A 16921-nucleotide genomic window follows, 5' to 3' on the forward strand; every position below is an offset into this window, starting at 1 on the left:
CAAGTTGAGGTTTGCCAACAGCATCTAGACAGGAGTATGTAGCATGTGATGCGCCTGTTCCCACTATGTCGGGGAGGATCTGCCTGTAATTCCCAAGTAACATGCCAGCAAAGTATTGTAAATATGCCAGCACTGACAAAAGAGATCAGAACAGCTTATCTGGCTGAATATCTGTGGCTGACTCCCTGTAAGACAGATGGAAATGTTTCCTAATGGGCAGGGCACGAGGCTCATAAGGCTCATTTTTCTAATTCTTCACTTAGCTCGATTTTCTGTCCATGGAAGGGGATGAAATACAGTGACCCCCCCCCCCTTTTAAATTTAATGAAAATGCTGGGGATCAGGGCTTCTCATCCCTGCCTGAGCTGAATTGGGCACGGTGGGGTCCCACTACACCTCCAAACGCCGTATCTGCAGACTGGGTGATGCAGTGGGTTACGGGAACCTTACTGGGAGTTTGGGGCTTGCAGTGCCTGCTCTCAGTGATTTTTTCATTCACGTAGTATATAAGTGTGTGTGCTTTGCCCCTGCTCTGTAAGCGTGATGCTTTTTGCAGTAATAACACGAAGGTCCGCTGAGCTTTGAGCAGTGCTGTAAGAGAAAGTCAGCATACAGGGTTAGCACAAACAGCAGTGATCAACAGAGAGGAGTTTCTTACAAGGAGGCAGGCAGGAAAGGGAGAAATTGCAGTGCTGATGCACCAGGGCAATATAGACTAAAAGCAGAAGGAAAAGAAAAGGTCTCTGCATGAGCAAGCAATGTCCCCTGCGAGGAGCATCCCTGTTTTCAGAGAGGTAAAACAGAGGGGTCTGCCCCTTACCAGAAAGCATGCACCAAACAGGAGCTGGGAGGCAGATGCTCGGACAAAAACCTCCCCTTTGGTAGCATCTCGTGTGCGTGGGGCCACCCGCTTCCAGCACCTGCTTCTGCTGGAGATGGGCTCTGCTGCAAACCTTGTGGCTTTGGCATGTGCCTTGACAGCTCCCCAGAGACTTTCCACTATCCATCCTTTAGGGATCTGTCACCCACTCTAATGCTCGAGCTAATTCTGCGTACATCAAGGAAGCTATGCCATTAGTGCTGCCAGGTCCGAGGACCTCATTAGCATTTGCTCGGCAAAACTGAAGTCATCTAAGGCAGCTGGTGCCAGATCTGAACTATTATTATTAATCTCACCTCAAGCTGTGGTCTTTAGGGTCAATGCAGAAGGGGACCGTGAAATGGTAATGGTCAGAAACCTAACGGGAACCATCCATACAGAGGCAAAAGGTCTGCAGAGTCAGGAACAGCCACCAGAAGAAAAAGACCTGGATTGTTATTCATATTGCTTGATTTGCCTGGATGGCTTTAGCCTTTAATTATTTGTCTCACATATTAATTTCCCTGCATATTAATAGCAGCTCACCAATGCAATGATCTTCCCCTGTATTTGTAGGACTCTGCGATGCAATATTAGGGTAATAAAAGCTCTTCCAGGCACATTGCATGTGTGAAGGACCAGCACTCAGTACCTGTATTTTTAATTAAAACAAAACAAAACAAAACAAAAACTCTTTTCAGCCCTACTTGTGCAGCCCTTCCACAAATAAATAGGGAATCTGGGTTGTTAGCATGCAGTCCCTCGAGTGCTGGTACAAATCATTAGCAGCTGAGCTTGTTTTTCTCCACAATTATATGAAATCAAAGTTCTGAAGAACTGAATTCAACAACAAAAAGTACCTTTTTTCTCATATTCTCATAAAGCTCTTTGCCCATTTTTCATTTGAAAAAAAAGACCATTAGCCTTACACATTAGACAGCCAAATTTAAAATAATGAAATATTTGCCATAGAAGGGAAATAGTCCAGGATACAGATGGGAAATATTCATGGCAAATTGCTAGCCAGGAAATATTTGGTGGGAAATACACAATGAGCATTAATAAATTTATACCCAAGGAACACAAATCAAGGCAAGAAGTAAGTGTTCGAGCAGGAGCAGTCTAGCTGGAAGTATTTCGTGATGCAGACACACAGACCTTTCCCTCCACGTCTTGTTACCAGAGAAGTAACAAGACATATAGTTCCATTTCTATAAATACCTGGAGATACAGAGCCAGCAAGGGCAGCAATATTGCAGATGTACTACAACACAACTGCTCTGAAGAACTGTAACACCACTGTGCATGGGAAAATTATGTTTCCAGTCTGACGACTGCCATAATGAATCCTGGCTAGTGCTGCATCAGAGATTTCCAGCCCCAAGAGCATCCCCATCTGCCACCAGAGCCAGAGGAAGGGCTTCTCTTCCTGCGTCCGTCAATAGGCTCAATCCTCCGTGGGCTGGTCCTAGAGAAATCAGCATCACCAGCGCTGCCAGAGGGGCACGAGCCCATGAGTACTCACAGTCATGAAAGCTCTTTTTACTGGTTACCTCCTCACAGCTGCGAGTTACCACCCCTCCCTGAGGATTCATACCCTCTGCAGAGCTCCCCTTCATTTTTATTTTTGTTATTCTGGCTCTGATCGTCTTTGTTGGTGGATTTCAATGCACCAAAAAAAATCAAAAAGTTGTTATTTCACCATATCAGCCTGATGGCACTGTCAGGCGGACAGAGTACGTCGCATTTGTCACAGTGTGAATAAAATCAGCCACATATTTCCAAGTCCTCACAAGTTTCTAAACAGCAAAGGCTTTCCATAGATAAAATGCATGAAATAACAGCATAGTAGCTCCCTCAGAGCTTAAAACTTCATATCTTAAAAAAAAAAAAAAGCTGTTTTTCTATCTTTCAGAACATGTTCTTTGCATTCCATATAAATGCTATCCATTAACATTAATTATGCTTCGAGCCCGTTATCACTTAGACACATCCATTATCCTCCAGAACATCCCCCACACCTCTCTTCTCGCTGATGTCTGATTCACACTTGTCTGTACGATGCGCAGCAGCACCACTCAGCTGTTCAGCTCGGGAGTTCTTCCTCAATTCTTAAGGATAAAATATACAAAATTCCCTCCCGTAACCGGGAATGTAGGAACATGTGCATCCCCCCACGCACACCTCTGCGCTCAGCCGCCTCTCTTCTGAAATCAGAACTTGCATGTTCACAAACTACACATCAAGGCTTTCCCAGTTTCTGTCTAGTTTTAGCAGATGGAGCAACAACAGGGAGAAAAAAAAAAAAGCCTAGAAAGCAATATAGTGGCGAGCGCCCTGATGAAAGGAATCCTTGGACATGTTTAATTCATCAAGAGGTTGCTGACGTTTTTTGGAAGGAGCAGCTCCAGCACAGGCTGCCCTGCTGATTCATGCAAGGCGGGCTCACACCTGCAGAGCCCCAGCAGGAGGAGGGAGACGAGCACCCCACATCCACCCACAGCATCTCTCCCCACGGTTCTTTTGCATTTGGGGTTATCCCCTGCCCTGAGCCATGCTAAAAAGTCCTTTTCTTTTTCTAACCCTTCTATAACCACCAAACACAGGACAAGGCTGAGCACGTTTTTCCTGCCAGCTCCTGCAGGATGCCGTCCTCCCTGCCAGCATGCATTTCTTTTCCACGATCTTCTCTGACTTCGTGGCTTTATTTAGAACGATCTCTCTGCCAGCACATTTTAATCCTGCTTTTCAACCAGCCATGTTTAAGCACCCTATTTGCTCCAAAATCGCCTGGCCTGAGCAGAAGGCAATAAACCATGCCGGGCCACTCTGCTGAGGTAGCACGATTATCTGTGGCAATGGAAATGACTCTGCAAGAGCAAATTGCTTTGAAAGGGGAGCTGTATTGAGGAAGGGTAATAAACAGGGAAGAAGCAATGAGCCCCTGGTTTCTGGAGAAGAGGCAGGGACGAGCAAAGCCTTGGGACAAGCGGGGTGAACAACAGCATCCCCAGCCAGTGGTCGGGCCATGGATCCTGGCGTTCTGCATGGACTTGCTCAGGTCCCTTATCTGCAGTGACTTCCATCTATCGTCCTGTTTTTTAAGGAACCATTCAGATCCTGCATCCAAATGAAGATAAGGTCTGGCATGAAGGATTTTGATGATTAGACTTGATGATCTTGAAGGTCAACCCAGACAATTCTATGATTCTGTGTTTCTTTTGTATATTCAGAGGAGGCAATGCAGTTCTTGTGGGTGAAAAATGACAATCCAAAAAGAATCCAACATTTTTTTCAGAAAGCAAACAACAGCAAAAGGCTGTTGGCGCTCCTCTTTTTAAAGCTAGGTCATTTTTTCTAGGCTGCTATGCCTGTGTCAATGAACATAGGATTTTTTCATTTTTGTAAAGAGGATTCAGTGTGGAAAAGAAGTTGTACAAGGGTCGGTTGCAAACCAGGAACAGCAGGCACATGCTTTGGGTGGGAAACCAAGCGAGCTGACCAACTGACAATGCTCCTAAGGCTTCTTTTGCAAAAAGGTAAATGGTTTGGCATGAATCCCAGAGTTACTTCTCCTTGTGACCAGTCTGCATCAGGACAAAGCATCAGAGAAGCCAGACGGCTGATGAGAATCGCTAACTTTTCATTAGAGCCTTTCATCCTGACAGAAATTTTCATATTGCATCTTCTGATTTAGAGACCCATTTGAACAATTAGTTGAAATAATTAAAACTGGGGACCAGAAAAGGTGTTTTTGGATGAAGATGGAAATGCACCAAAAACTCGATCCAATAAAAGGGTTTATCCTCTCCTTACAAAAGTTTCCAAAACCACTAAACTCATGGCGACATTTTAAATATTGCTATAATTAGGATCAGCAAAGAGGTGGAGAACATTAAAATCTAATAAATGCACCACACAAGAGTAAACAAATTATTTTGTTGGATGCTGCGCGGCGGAGTTATTAGCTCGGCAGCCCCAGGGGCAGCGATGCACTGCCAGGAACACAGAACAGCACAGCAGCAATTTCTTTGGGCTGGCTTGCAGCTAGATCATCGGCACTTTACGTATGGATTTTCTATACCCACATTTTTCTGTATGAAGTTATGGGAACAGGGTTGATGATGTAATAATTTTACCTAAATATTCAGGAGAGGAGACAGCGCTTCTTAAATACCAACTTTATTTTACACAGCCAATGGATCCTTAGAAAACTTTTTTTTTCCTAAGGTGAGGAGCGCTGAGAACATCAGCCTGTGCTCAGAACCGTGTTCACGTGGTTCTACAAGCACGTTATGTGAAAGGCAGCTTCTCTGATTCACATCCCAGTTGGTGTCAGAGGGCAATCAGAGAGACGATAGAGACATCTTTTCCCAAGGCAAATTGCAAGGAATGTGTCTAATAAATCCACTAACAGATTTTAACTGTTTTATTTTTTGGCATGACGTATAGCACCTTTAGCAGAACGGCTTAGTTACATGCTCCTTTCTAGTACGTGTAGCAGTCAGACCATGTGGTTGCTTTTCTCTGTGACAATTCAGATCCCAGAGGAAGGTCTGGGAGTGAGCAGAGGGAACCAGAAGGCCATTCCTATTTCCCCCACGCCATCACTCCGAGCATGGATGTCCTGACAAACTCAGCAGGAGCTGTGCATACGAAATGATGGTAGGTTACGGCCCATAAAACTCTATTTTAATAACGCCACATGGAGTTATCCTTGGTTTATTGAAAGGCGTTTAATCATCAGAATGAACAGCGTCATGGCAGCTGGTTCTGCAAACCCTTCCCATGGCAAGTAAAACTTACTTTGTTGTAGGGGATCGAGATGAGATGAAAACAGGCAGGCTCAGTTACTCTGCACCATGCACATAAGAAGTACACCATGGACTGCACCCATGTTACACAAACAATGCTCATAGAACCAATGAAGGACATGAACAATTAGGCCAAATTACAGCCCAGGGTGGGTGCTGCAATCAAGGAGTTGCAGCATGCAGGTTCCACTTCTCCCTAACAGACAGAAAACAAAATCGGTGGCAGATGAGGGTGATGTGTCTGAGCACACATGACCAGCAAGGGTTTGCATTCAACAGGTCTTCTCAGTGCCCAAGTAGCAATGAGCAGGAAAGTAAAGGAAGTGCTGGGATTATGGGGTGAAAATAATTCTCTGATGGGGAGAAACGTGCTTTAGTGGAAAAAAATGGGAAGAGAGATGGCAAGGGTCAGCTGCGTGGTTTGTGCAAGGTGAGGTCCTCCTCGACACCTGGTTCAAAGGAAAGCTGTTCTCCTCCCCTTCTCCTCGCAGGGCTAACCGGGGCACGCCGGCCTGGCCCATGTCTGCTCTCATTCGCACCGGTGCCACTGACGTTAGCAGCTCACCCCTGGGACACTGCGGCTCCGCAGCGTGTCACGGCTGGCAAGGGCGTTACATCTGCTCCTGACTTTCCCTGGGATGAGCAGGAGGAGCTGTGCTGGTCCCCGATGCCAACGGAGACACGAGGAAAGTCAAAGTCCGTCGATGGTTGTGCTTTGGTGAGATGTGATGTACTGCAGCCCCTCCTGAGGGGCATGGCATAGCTCTGGGATGTTCTACAAATGTGAAATGGCAAACAAAGGTTGCATTCCCCGAATGGCAGAGATATAAGAATAGACCGTTTCGTTTAGAAAAAGCTTTTGAATAGGAGGAAGCTAGTTAAGGAGAATGATTTATGGCAGTGCAAGCTCTGTCGTACCAGAGGTGAGTTTTGTCAATCGGTTTCTACCTTGGAAATTATCACTGAAATCCCAGCAAAACCTCGCCAGCTGCCCGAGCCTGACCTCAGGGAAGCCCCCATTGAATTCCTTTCAAAAGGACAACCTGAGTACTGCTGCCTGGACAGTGCCTGCCCTGGCTGGCTTCAGCAATCAGCTCCGCTCTGAGGACAAAACAGAGGAGCTGGTGGTGGCTCAGGAGGAGAAGAGGTGAGAAACTTTATCACGGGCAGGCTGCAAATCTGCCATTTCTTGCAAATTTGCCATTTCTCCTTCGAATCTTTTTTGCAGGAAGGCAGAATTTGCTATAAATTGAGACCACAGCGTGATCTCTATTTCAGATTATGAAATTATAAGTATTGGACACAGCTAAAATAACAGGACATGATTATACTTAATGAGGCACTAAAAGGGAACAGCAGCATCTACAGAATGAATGTTGCCTCTGCTATCAGTAGGAGGGGACGCTGCTTTGAAATGGAAAAAATCAGTAGAAAAAACACTGTAAGTCACTGGAACATGTTTGTTGAAATCGTGACCGCTGGCATAATGATTGAGAGGTCACTTCAAGGCAGTGACACGGGGGAAATGGATGCATTGATGTACCGCGAGCAGACTATGGCGTATCAGAAGAGATGAGGTTATTAGATAAAGCTTCCTCTCATTCTCCACAAACATTGAATAATTCCAGCTGGCTGTTTAAGAAAATCAGGTTAAGAGATCAGTTGGGGGAGTTTTGTTTGCTTTATTTTGTAATTCTAAAACATACAGACTTCAAACCTGGCAAAATTTCAGACATAACCTGCAATACCAACACAGGGAGCATTTCAAAGGACGGTGATGAATATTCTGACCTTGAAATTTACAGGTGATAGCCTTTAAATTCTTTTCTCAAAGTTTTTTCTAAATGCATTTCATTGGCGTGGAGCCAGTTAGTGAAGACCTAATGCTAATCTTAAGCTTGGAAATAGAAAAGTGAAAAAAAAGCAATGCAGCAAATTCCACCACATTTGCATGTCATGGTCTTGCAGCATCACTGTGACCACGGCATTGCTGAAGATCATTTGAATTTCTGTATGCAGATATCTTCTCTGTCGCTGCAGGTCCTTCTCACACTCATCTATAATGGGGGAAGAGAAAGAAAATAAGTTTAAGTGGTAGACATGCTGATAGATCAACTAGACAAATACACACAAAGCAGAAATGTTGGAGCCTTAAAGCAATGAAATGCCTAAAAGGCTCAAATTAATATAATTCTCCCAAGGAATATACAATTACATTTTATACAGTCAAATTTAGGAAAAAAAAAAAACAAACACATTTTTGATGACCTTTCCTTCCATCCCAAATGGAAAACAAGCTCCTGTCTTACCACAGATTTATGCAGTCACTGATATAATCAAATGCATGGTTGTCCAGAACAGTCACTGATTTAAAAAAAAGCACTAAAAATTACCTTTGTTTTTTCCACGTTTAAATCACATTATGGAATCATTTCAGAACTGCCACAGGCAGCTCCCTATAAATGTCTCTCTTCCGCTCTGTCCCTTCAGGATGGATGGCCTTGCTAGTCTGTCCTTTGTGCACGTTCTGCACATGCCAGCTTTCACTTGGTATAATTGGCACCATGGCTTTTAAACTTGTTTAAAAACTTTTGAGCCTTACTGCAGCTGAGGACTTTGAGACAAAAAGGACGACTTGCAGCTCCTGCTTCATCAAGATGTCTAAGGAGCTATATATATTTCTTTTTACAATAAAATGAGTTTGCAAAATGTATTACTAAAATTATTGATTTTCCTACTGTGAGCGTCTGCATGATTCGATTTGATTTGTATTTATTGCTTCCCTCCTAATCAGCTTATAGGTATTTCTACTAAGAATATTCTTTAGATGTTATAAGGCCAGAGAAATTGAACTGACTTTCTGGCCAAAAAGCAGCTCAGATTTCTGTATGCAGTCTTAAAAACGTAAGGAATATCTTACAGAGCATGTCCATCCCCATAATTCCTTATTAAATGCAAACAGAGAACAAGAACTTGATATGCACAGCTCACATTTATATCACAAAAGGCACTGGGCAGTCTTCTCAGACCATGGGCACGTGAGGAGCGGTTTCAAAAGATGACGCAGTAAAACGCAGGCTCTGTTGTCGCATTTTTGTGACCACGAGCAAGAAAGTAGGTCTGGTTGATACGGGTGACACCTGTATGTGACTGAGGCTCTCGTGCAATTTTACATTTGCAGTTTACTGCGTGGCTGGAGGAAAATCTGAACCTGGCATTTGGTTAGGCCAGAAAGCTGAAGCAGGCCACTGCAAAGAGTCCTAAGGGACGAAATTGCCACCATGCTGTTGTAATTCGAAGAAACATAAAATGACTAGATTGCACAGGCTCCTCTGAGATCCTTGGCCAAACTCATAAGCTAATTCATACCATGAAATTCTCAGATTTTTCACCCAAAAAGGCTTTGCACATGGTAAGTCCGCCAAGCAGGACTGCTTTCATGCTCCCTTGTTTCTTAATTTTGCTGTAAAACGTTCTTACCTAAAAACCTCTTCATTTCTGTTCAACGTTTACTGTAGTGGTCTGCATCAGAAAAATAAACTATTTTTATATACAGCACCTAAATAAAAATGGGTCCCTTGGAGATCTCAGTAGCCATCCGCAAGGTGGACTCCTCGTTTAGTGCTAATTAAAGAGAAAAAGGAGTCACTGCAGTTATGTAGAGTCGTCACTGAGCTAGAGCCCTTCATTGGCTTTCTTTACGTGAATCAATTAAACATCCACCAGGAGAGCAATTAACCTAGATACAAATTAGACTAGCAGGGAGAACGTTTCCTTGTATCAGGCCTTTTATTTTAGAAATAAGAATCATCCATATTTAAGTGCGTTGTTTTGCCTCAGCTAAAAACAAGTCAATAAAAGAAAGGAAAGTCAAATGTCACGGTGAAGAAGGAGGATGCAGCTGTTGCTTTTTGTGCTGTAAGGACTAAAGTAAAGCTGAGTGCAAAAGCAGGGCGACAGCACACAGGAGGTAAACCCAAATGCATACAAAGGAGCCCTGCCCACAAACTAATTAGGAACAGCTGCCATAAATAGCCTAGTAACTGGCCGCAGATTTAGGTCCAAGCATTATAAACATAAATCTTCCCAGATCAGGGGTTTTATTCCCCAGACATGTCTGCAAGTGTGAGCATTTCTCTGAAATTACTGGAGCAATGCTGATTTATATTCGACTTTAGTTTGCAAAAGAGTCCCCCGGCTCTGAGCCGGGATGTCCGCAGAGCTTCCAGCCCGTTCACGCCACCAGCAGTTTTGCTGGGTTAAAATCCCCAGGAGTTGCACTTGTGTTAGGCCCAGGATTTTGCAAAACTGTAGGATGGGGTCGCACACAGGCCCTGTGGTTAGCACAACAGGCAGCGTTCCTTGGCAAGACCTCCCTGTCTTGAAAAATGGGGCTTCTACCCCAATAATGCCTCTAACTGCTAGCATGACGAATGTGTTGTGATAACGGATGTCAAAGGTAGCCGTGGCTGCGGCTAACTTTCTCTAATTTCCAGCCTGCAATAATTTTTCACTGCTATTCCTCGGAAGCAGCACTAGGAATAGTTTTGCCCTATGGCAGTCATACGGCGTGTACAGCTTCAGGAAAAGTGATCGTAAAAGGAAGCACTGTAGCCTTTTCAGAGTTATATTTTTAGAAAGGGAAGGCTAGGAAAAAACCTCTCAAAACTAGGTAGGAAGAGCTATTTTTGATCACTTCATCACTAAAAGGCTGCTATCCTGACCCGTGCTATTTTCTGTATGGCACTTTCAGGATAGATCAGTTTGAAGCATCAGACAATACACACAGGAGAAGTGACCAATGAGCCAGAAAGCCAAGCAGAGTGTGGAAGCATCAAGGGAACAAAGACGTGTTATTTCCTTTGCTTTTCATCTGAGCCAATTAGATTTGAGTTTTTCTTCGTCTGGGCTGTGGCTCGGAGCTGATCCTTCACATTGTCTGGGCCATTGTATGCCTGAATCCCCCAGCTCTGCAGAAGGCAGAATTGGGTGATTTAATACCTTGAATGCAGACAAATTTCCCAAGACAGACAGGAGAACCCGAGATCAACCATTTCCTAACTATTGATTAGAGGACATTAATAGTTAGTCCCATCTCACTCCCTGCCATCCCGCTAGTCCTATAATTCAACATTATGGCCACAGACAGCAGGGTACTGCAGACTGCGTTTCCTCAACAGCACACGATTCCTATTAGAGTTATGGCTTTTCAAAGATGTCACACGTGAAATTCAGTATGTAGTTCGGCACGGGATCAAGAAGCACTGATTTGAATTATAACCAGACAGGCAAGGCAAATGAAGCTAACGGACCTCAGTGGTGGTTTCCAGATTTGTAGCTATTCTTACCTCTAAGTGTGCAGTGATACCCTGACACATCCATTGTGAGCCTCCCGTCCACTCCAGTTCTCTCTGACAAATTGATTTGCAGCACCCCACTGACACGAGTTTTTAAACATATAAATTCTGCTGATTCATCTCTGTTATGAACCCCTTTTACAGGCCAGGGAGACACTTGAAATCTTGTTAGAGGCTGGGCTGGACATTCTCTGCGGCCGAGGGGCCATTTGAAGCATCAGGACAGTCATTCATGCCACACCTGAACCCAGTCCTCCCAGTTGGCACGTGAGCTAACTCTATGTTTGGGTAAAGATGGCAGTGATGAAATGGTACAATTAAGGTTAAAAGAAAGTAATATTAACAGAAAGACGCTAAGCATCTTTAGGACTGAAGGCCTTAGAGCAGTCTTATAGCTACTACATTATTTCAATATTTTCCTATACGTGGGCAGAGTATCTAAATCCAATCCTGCACCCAAATCCATTACATCACTCTGCATTATATCAGGGCCATAGCACCAAAGGTCATCTCTTTTCTAATGATGCTTTGGGAGAATAGCACCGGAAAGGAAACTGAGGCTCAGTGTTGCCACCTAAGCTCATTCATTTTCTTAAGGAGGTGCATATTTGCTGCTTACTGTTTCATTTGCTGCTTTGCTGTTTCATCAATCTTCACCTCCAAACTCTTTCTACCTGAAAAAGCTGTTCTGGGCAGGCTTATTTCTGTTTTGTTGTGTTTTGGCTTCTCTTATAAGGGAATCTACAATTAATTCTCTAGAAGAAACCAAGATTTCCAATATCTGTTTAATGTACATAGTCATTGCTTCAGAAACATTGTCATTAAGAAAGGTCATAGTTCATTTTTGTGCTGAATATGCTTTTCATATAGCAAGTTCATGGCACATCTGTACTTAATTGGTCCAAGAGCGGTTTGACGAATCGGTGAAACTGAGTTCAACATCCAGTTCAAGTAACTTGAACAGGGGTTTGCTGGCCAAGGACTCGATATGCTGCTTGAATATATTTGTAGAAAATGGGAGACTTGAATAGCTGCCATGGAGATAGAGGTACAAAATCTCTCTTTCCCTCTCACCCAAGTGAATGCCATTATGCCATATAATGCCACAGAAAGCTGCATTAATTTACAGCAGGTTCTGAAACTTTTCTTGAATATCTTTCTGTTATTTAATCATAAAACTCTAGGCTAAGTCCTCCACTGGAGTCATTTGGCATGGCTGATCCTTTGTGAATTTGCACAGGCTAGAAAACTGGCCCTTTGAAACATGGCAGGAGGTGGTCATGAATACGAACATGCATTACGGAAGTTATAAAACAAACGTGCAATGCAGTGTTTTAAAAATGCAAGGAAAACGCCACTGGAAAATGTAGGTGGTAAGGTACATGTTTAGCTTTTTTAAGTCAGTAAATTACTGAAGTATGCTCCTAGCTGTGAAGTCATTCTTCGTATTGATATGGAAAGAAACTTAGCTCTGTAACTTTAACTGCTCTTGGAGTGAATAAATCCACGAAAGTGAATATCAGCAGTGAGCTTAAATGATGATCTGTAGAAATTTGCAAGGAATCTTCATTTACTCATAAATTGAATGCAGATGTTGCTTTAGGACTGTGCTTTCAGAAATTTATTACCTTCAAATGCAACACAAAGCATTCCTGCACAAAGGAAATAATGCAAGTGGCTGGGAATGTTTGATTTAAGGTTCTGAAATACAACCCCTGGCTGAACATGAATGATGAGAAGTGAGATGGTGTTAGGCAACTGCTACTGTGTTACAGCTCTGTCCTGCGAAAGTCCAGAACAGAAGGAAAATGAACACATAAATTTTTCAAAGCACAAGCGCTCCGCACGAGAACCGTCAGGCGTTGTGCTGGGGCATGTTATCAAACAGCCTGGCGTAGCTGCCTTAGCCAGGCCAGCTGGCCTCATCGCCACGGCCAGCAAGTCTGAGCCACGCCGAAGCAAGATGCTCACGTTTGAGTCCCCTCCCATTCACTTTGTCCCCTTTCCTTCATTGCACGTCCCCAAACAAGGATGAAGATAATTCGTGGAAGATCATGTGAACCCATCATGAAACCCCACACAGGACCTGTTATTTCAAATCTCAAGATCCTGAACAAATTACAGGGAAGGAAACAAATGTAAATGCTGTTTGCTGCGAGGCAGTCCCTAAGAGCAGCTTCCCATGAAGCTGAACACCAGCACTGCTTGCTCGTGTGATGGCTCAATCCTGCCAAGAGCCGTGCGCTTCTTCTGTGTCTGCTGATCACCTCTGGGCTTCCTTAGGAGTTCAGGTACCCAGCGCCACAGAGGATTAGGCCCTTAGTGCATAAACCTAAGTGTTTTCTTCCATAGCTGCCGCTATATAAATATTATTAGGACATCCTCAGCTGGACTGAAATGTCCTTGTTCTGTTGGCTGCACTGGAATGAGACCAATTTATGGCAGCTGATTATCTGGGCCATTATTTATTCCCAGTTTATGGTGACCAAATAAGGCTCTAGGACATCAAGGTCTTTGGCTGATACAAAGCGGCAGAACTTCACTGGTTTGGAGAGTCGTGCCCATCTACATTACTGTGTGGTGTGGAGTATAGGAAAGGGGCCAAATTCCGACTACCTTATTCTCCTTTTCAGCCTGACAAAATTCCTCCTGAAGTTGCACTTTGCTCTCCTTGCATTATTATCACTAATGCCTATTCAGGCTTAAATTTCTTAAGCTTAAGCTTGAAGCAGCCTTATATTGAAAATAGGCAGCCACTTACCAAGAGAAACCCCATTAAACTGACAAATAGTTTTTAATAGTTCCAACCAACTGCATTGCATTGTCTGCCCAGTCCTCTTCGTTCTGTTGTCTCTCCATAACCTAAAAAAAAAAAAAAAAAAGCCAACACCTTTTCTTCTACTCATCCGATACTATCATTTTTTAAAAGATATTCAAGTTAATTCATTGCCACTGAATGTATTTTCTTCTCCTTTATCTGGAAGCAGTCAGGCTGTTGTGCAACTCCGCCTTCTGTGGTTTGTCTCCTTTTTTTTTTTTAAGGAAGCTGCAGAACTCAGTCTCATCCTTCCATAGTATTTCTTTACTGCAGGTTTGTCAGTAGTGCGTAATCAAGATTAAAACCAATGCAGCTGATTTGCAGTTCGGTGTGAGTGCCTGCTCCTTCCGTGCATTTGCTCCAAAGCATGAGACATCATGTTGCTGTTTGCTCCAAAGTAGCATTGCTTGTTTCTTAAACTTTGGGGAAAAAGTTCTCTATAAGCAGAAATATTAGTCTTAATTTCAAAATCTCCAGAAATGGATATAGATAAAAAGGAAAAAGGAATTAGATGCTCATCAGAAATAAGGCATCATTTCAGACTAATTTCCCTGACTCATTCTAACCTTCAGATCACCTTCAGGATCATGTAGCAGGAACGCTGTCCATCTACATCTTATTATAGCCAGAAATGCATATTACAAGACTGTGATTAAAATGAAAATGATGTATTTTATTTCAGAAGGAAATTCTGTACATGCTTGTAAATGCCTGCGTGAATAAAAAACTTTTCCTTACCTGAATACCCTGATTTTTAAGGTAGTCAATATGTATTATGAAAATGATTGTATTCTATAAAAGTTTGCACTGCTTGAATTTCAAGATGCAATGAATAAGCCGAACGCTATCACTGCTTGATTATAAAGCAACAATTTATTTTGCATGCTGGGTAAATGGATTTAAAACAATCCATGCCTCAATTGTATTTAATGAAAGGGAGTTCTATTACAAAGTTCAGTATGTCTCTCCTTACTTGCTGTTCAACTCCATTAACTTGTTTTCAGAATATTAAAAGGATAATAAAAATTCCCAAGCACCTCTGTTAACCATATGTTTGCTTTTCCAGGAAGTTTTACATATGTATAAAACATGTTCTGCCCCCCCCCCCCCCCCCCCCCAGTCTTTTATTTCCTTATCAGGGGAAAAAAGAGTAGTAAACCAGATCATAACATATATTTTTCCCTAAAATGAAACTAAATGTGATGCCATAATAGACAGTATTTTTGTTTTGACTTCCAATCAAATCCAAAGAGCTGCTTTTTGCCCATGGAGAAAACTTCTACCAAAATAAGTGGAACAGATTTAGAATCCATGATTGCTTCAATTATGGTATAATCTTTTCTCTATGCTTGTCATATAAAACTCCAGAGAGGTTAAACAGTGGATCTAACTGCCTGTGTTTGCAAATACAATTCAGCGGATACCGGGGATAATTCCGACTTCTCCACTGACTGCAGTGCTGCAGTCCTATGACAGCATCATATTAATGAGCCAGCAGAGGTCCGATGTTCCATGTGCCTTGCAAAGTTTAACCCTGTCCCTCGGACTTCCCTAACTCTCCACGATGAAGACACAGCAGCAGCAAAACCAGGAGCTGTGAATGCCCCAGGTTAAAGGCAGGAAGACTTTTCTGGGGACGGATTTTGCCTGTTAACAAGATCAACTCCTCCAAAATTCAGATTGCTGAACACAGGCAGACACATTTTCAGCACCTTTCTGAACGAGGGGTTAAAACCTACCCCCCTCAGCTTTCCTTTGCTTTGCAATGGAGCTGTAGCAGTGATTTTTCTAGCACCAGCAGGGCTTTTTTTTTTTTTTTTTTTTTTTTCCTTTTCTTTGCAGCTTACTAATCAATTGCCTATGTAGCTGTCACCCATCCAGGAGGAGTTCAAAGTCTGGATGCTAGCTAGTCTCTGCATGCAACCCCTAGAAAGTATATTGAAACACAAAAACATAATTCTTAACAGAATTTCCAAGCAGGAGAATTCATTTCTAAGCAATGCACCAAGCGATAGACGAAACAGGGAGGGCGGGAGGAAAAAAAAAAAAAAAAAAAGAGGAAGAAAGGAAGAGAAGGAAGAACCAAGAGTAGGGACTTTGGGTGCAAGGGGGGGCTTTCAAACTCCTGTTTCCTGCAGCGGGTGCAGGGCAGAGCACAGCCAGCCCCCTGCAGCCCCCCTCCTGCGGCTGCCCTGGCCCCCAAGGGGAGGCAGAGCTCTCCTTGCCGCAAAGCCTCCCGCAGCACCCCCAGCCCCCCGGCCCCGGCCACTTTTGACCTTCAAATGTCACAGCCTGCCTGGGGAGGGAGAACCGGGGAGGTGGCACCGGGGGGTGGCATTTTGGGTCCCCTCTGCCCCCTGCTCCCCCACCCGCCCTGTGCCATGCGGGAGCTGCCCGTGGTGCTGCAGCCGCTGCTGCTGGCCCCGGTCCTGGCCCCGATCCTGGCCCCGATCCTGGCCCTGGTCCTGGCCCCGGTCCTGGCCCCAGCCCCGGTCCCGACCCGGCCGCGGGCCCTACCCTGCGGGCTCCGCCGGGCGCTGCGCTCCGCCATGGCCTCTGCGGGGGTGGGAGGGAGGAAAGGGGCAAGGAAAAGGTAAAAGAAAGAAAAGGGAGAAAAGGAAAAGGGAAAGAAAGGGATAGGAACAGGAAAGAAAAGAAAGGAAAAGGGAAATGGAATGAAAGAAAGGAAAATGAAAGAAAGAAAAGAAAGGAGAAAAAAAGAAAAGAAAGGAAAAGCAAAATTAAAGAAAAGAAAGGAAAAGGAAAGAAAGGAAAGGAAAAGGAAAGAAAAGAAAGGAAAGGAAAAGGAAAGAGAGGAGAGAGAAAAGAAAGGAAAGGGAAAAAGGAAAATAGAAGAGAAAGAGCGGCGATGTAAGGGCGGGGGAGCAGGGAGCCGGGGGAAGGGGAGGGGGGAGCGGGGGCGCACGGGAATGGGGACGGGGGCAGGGGCGCAGCGGGGAGGGGGCAGCGGGGATTTGGGGGGGTCGGGAGTGGGGAGCAGGGGCCGGCGAGCGAAGGGGGGAGCCGGGGAGGGAAGGGGGGAGCCGGGGCAGTGGGGGAGGCAAGGGAGGGA

General features: G+C 44.2%; 1 long non-coding RNA gene across 1 annotated transcript; it reads right to left on the bottom strand.

Moving 5' to 3' along the window:
• Positions 1–7335: 7335 nt before the first annotated feature.
• On the bottom strand, positions 7336–16750 carry LOC106048848 (uncharacterized). The gene is made up of 3 exons (XR_010826648.1): positions 16366–16750; positions 13792–13892; positions 7336–7730 (listed from the first exon to the last, which is right to left on the bottom strand). It is a non-coding gene; the product is annotated as an uncharacterized lncRNA (long non-coding RNA).
• Between the last annotated feature and the right edge of the window lie 171 nt (positions 16751–16921).

The sequence above is a fragment of the Anser cygnoides genome, chromosome 26, assembly GCF_040182565.1.
Source record: "Anser cygnoides isolate HZ-2024a breed goose chromosome 26, Taihu_goose_T2T_genome, whole genome shotgun sequence".
Taxonomy (NCBI): domain Eukaryota; kingdom Metazoa; phylum Chordata; class Aves; order Anseriformes; family Anatidae; genus Anser; species Anser cygnoides.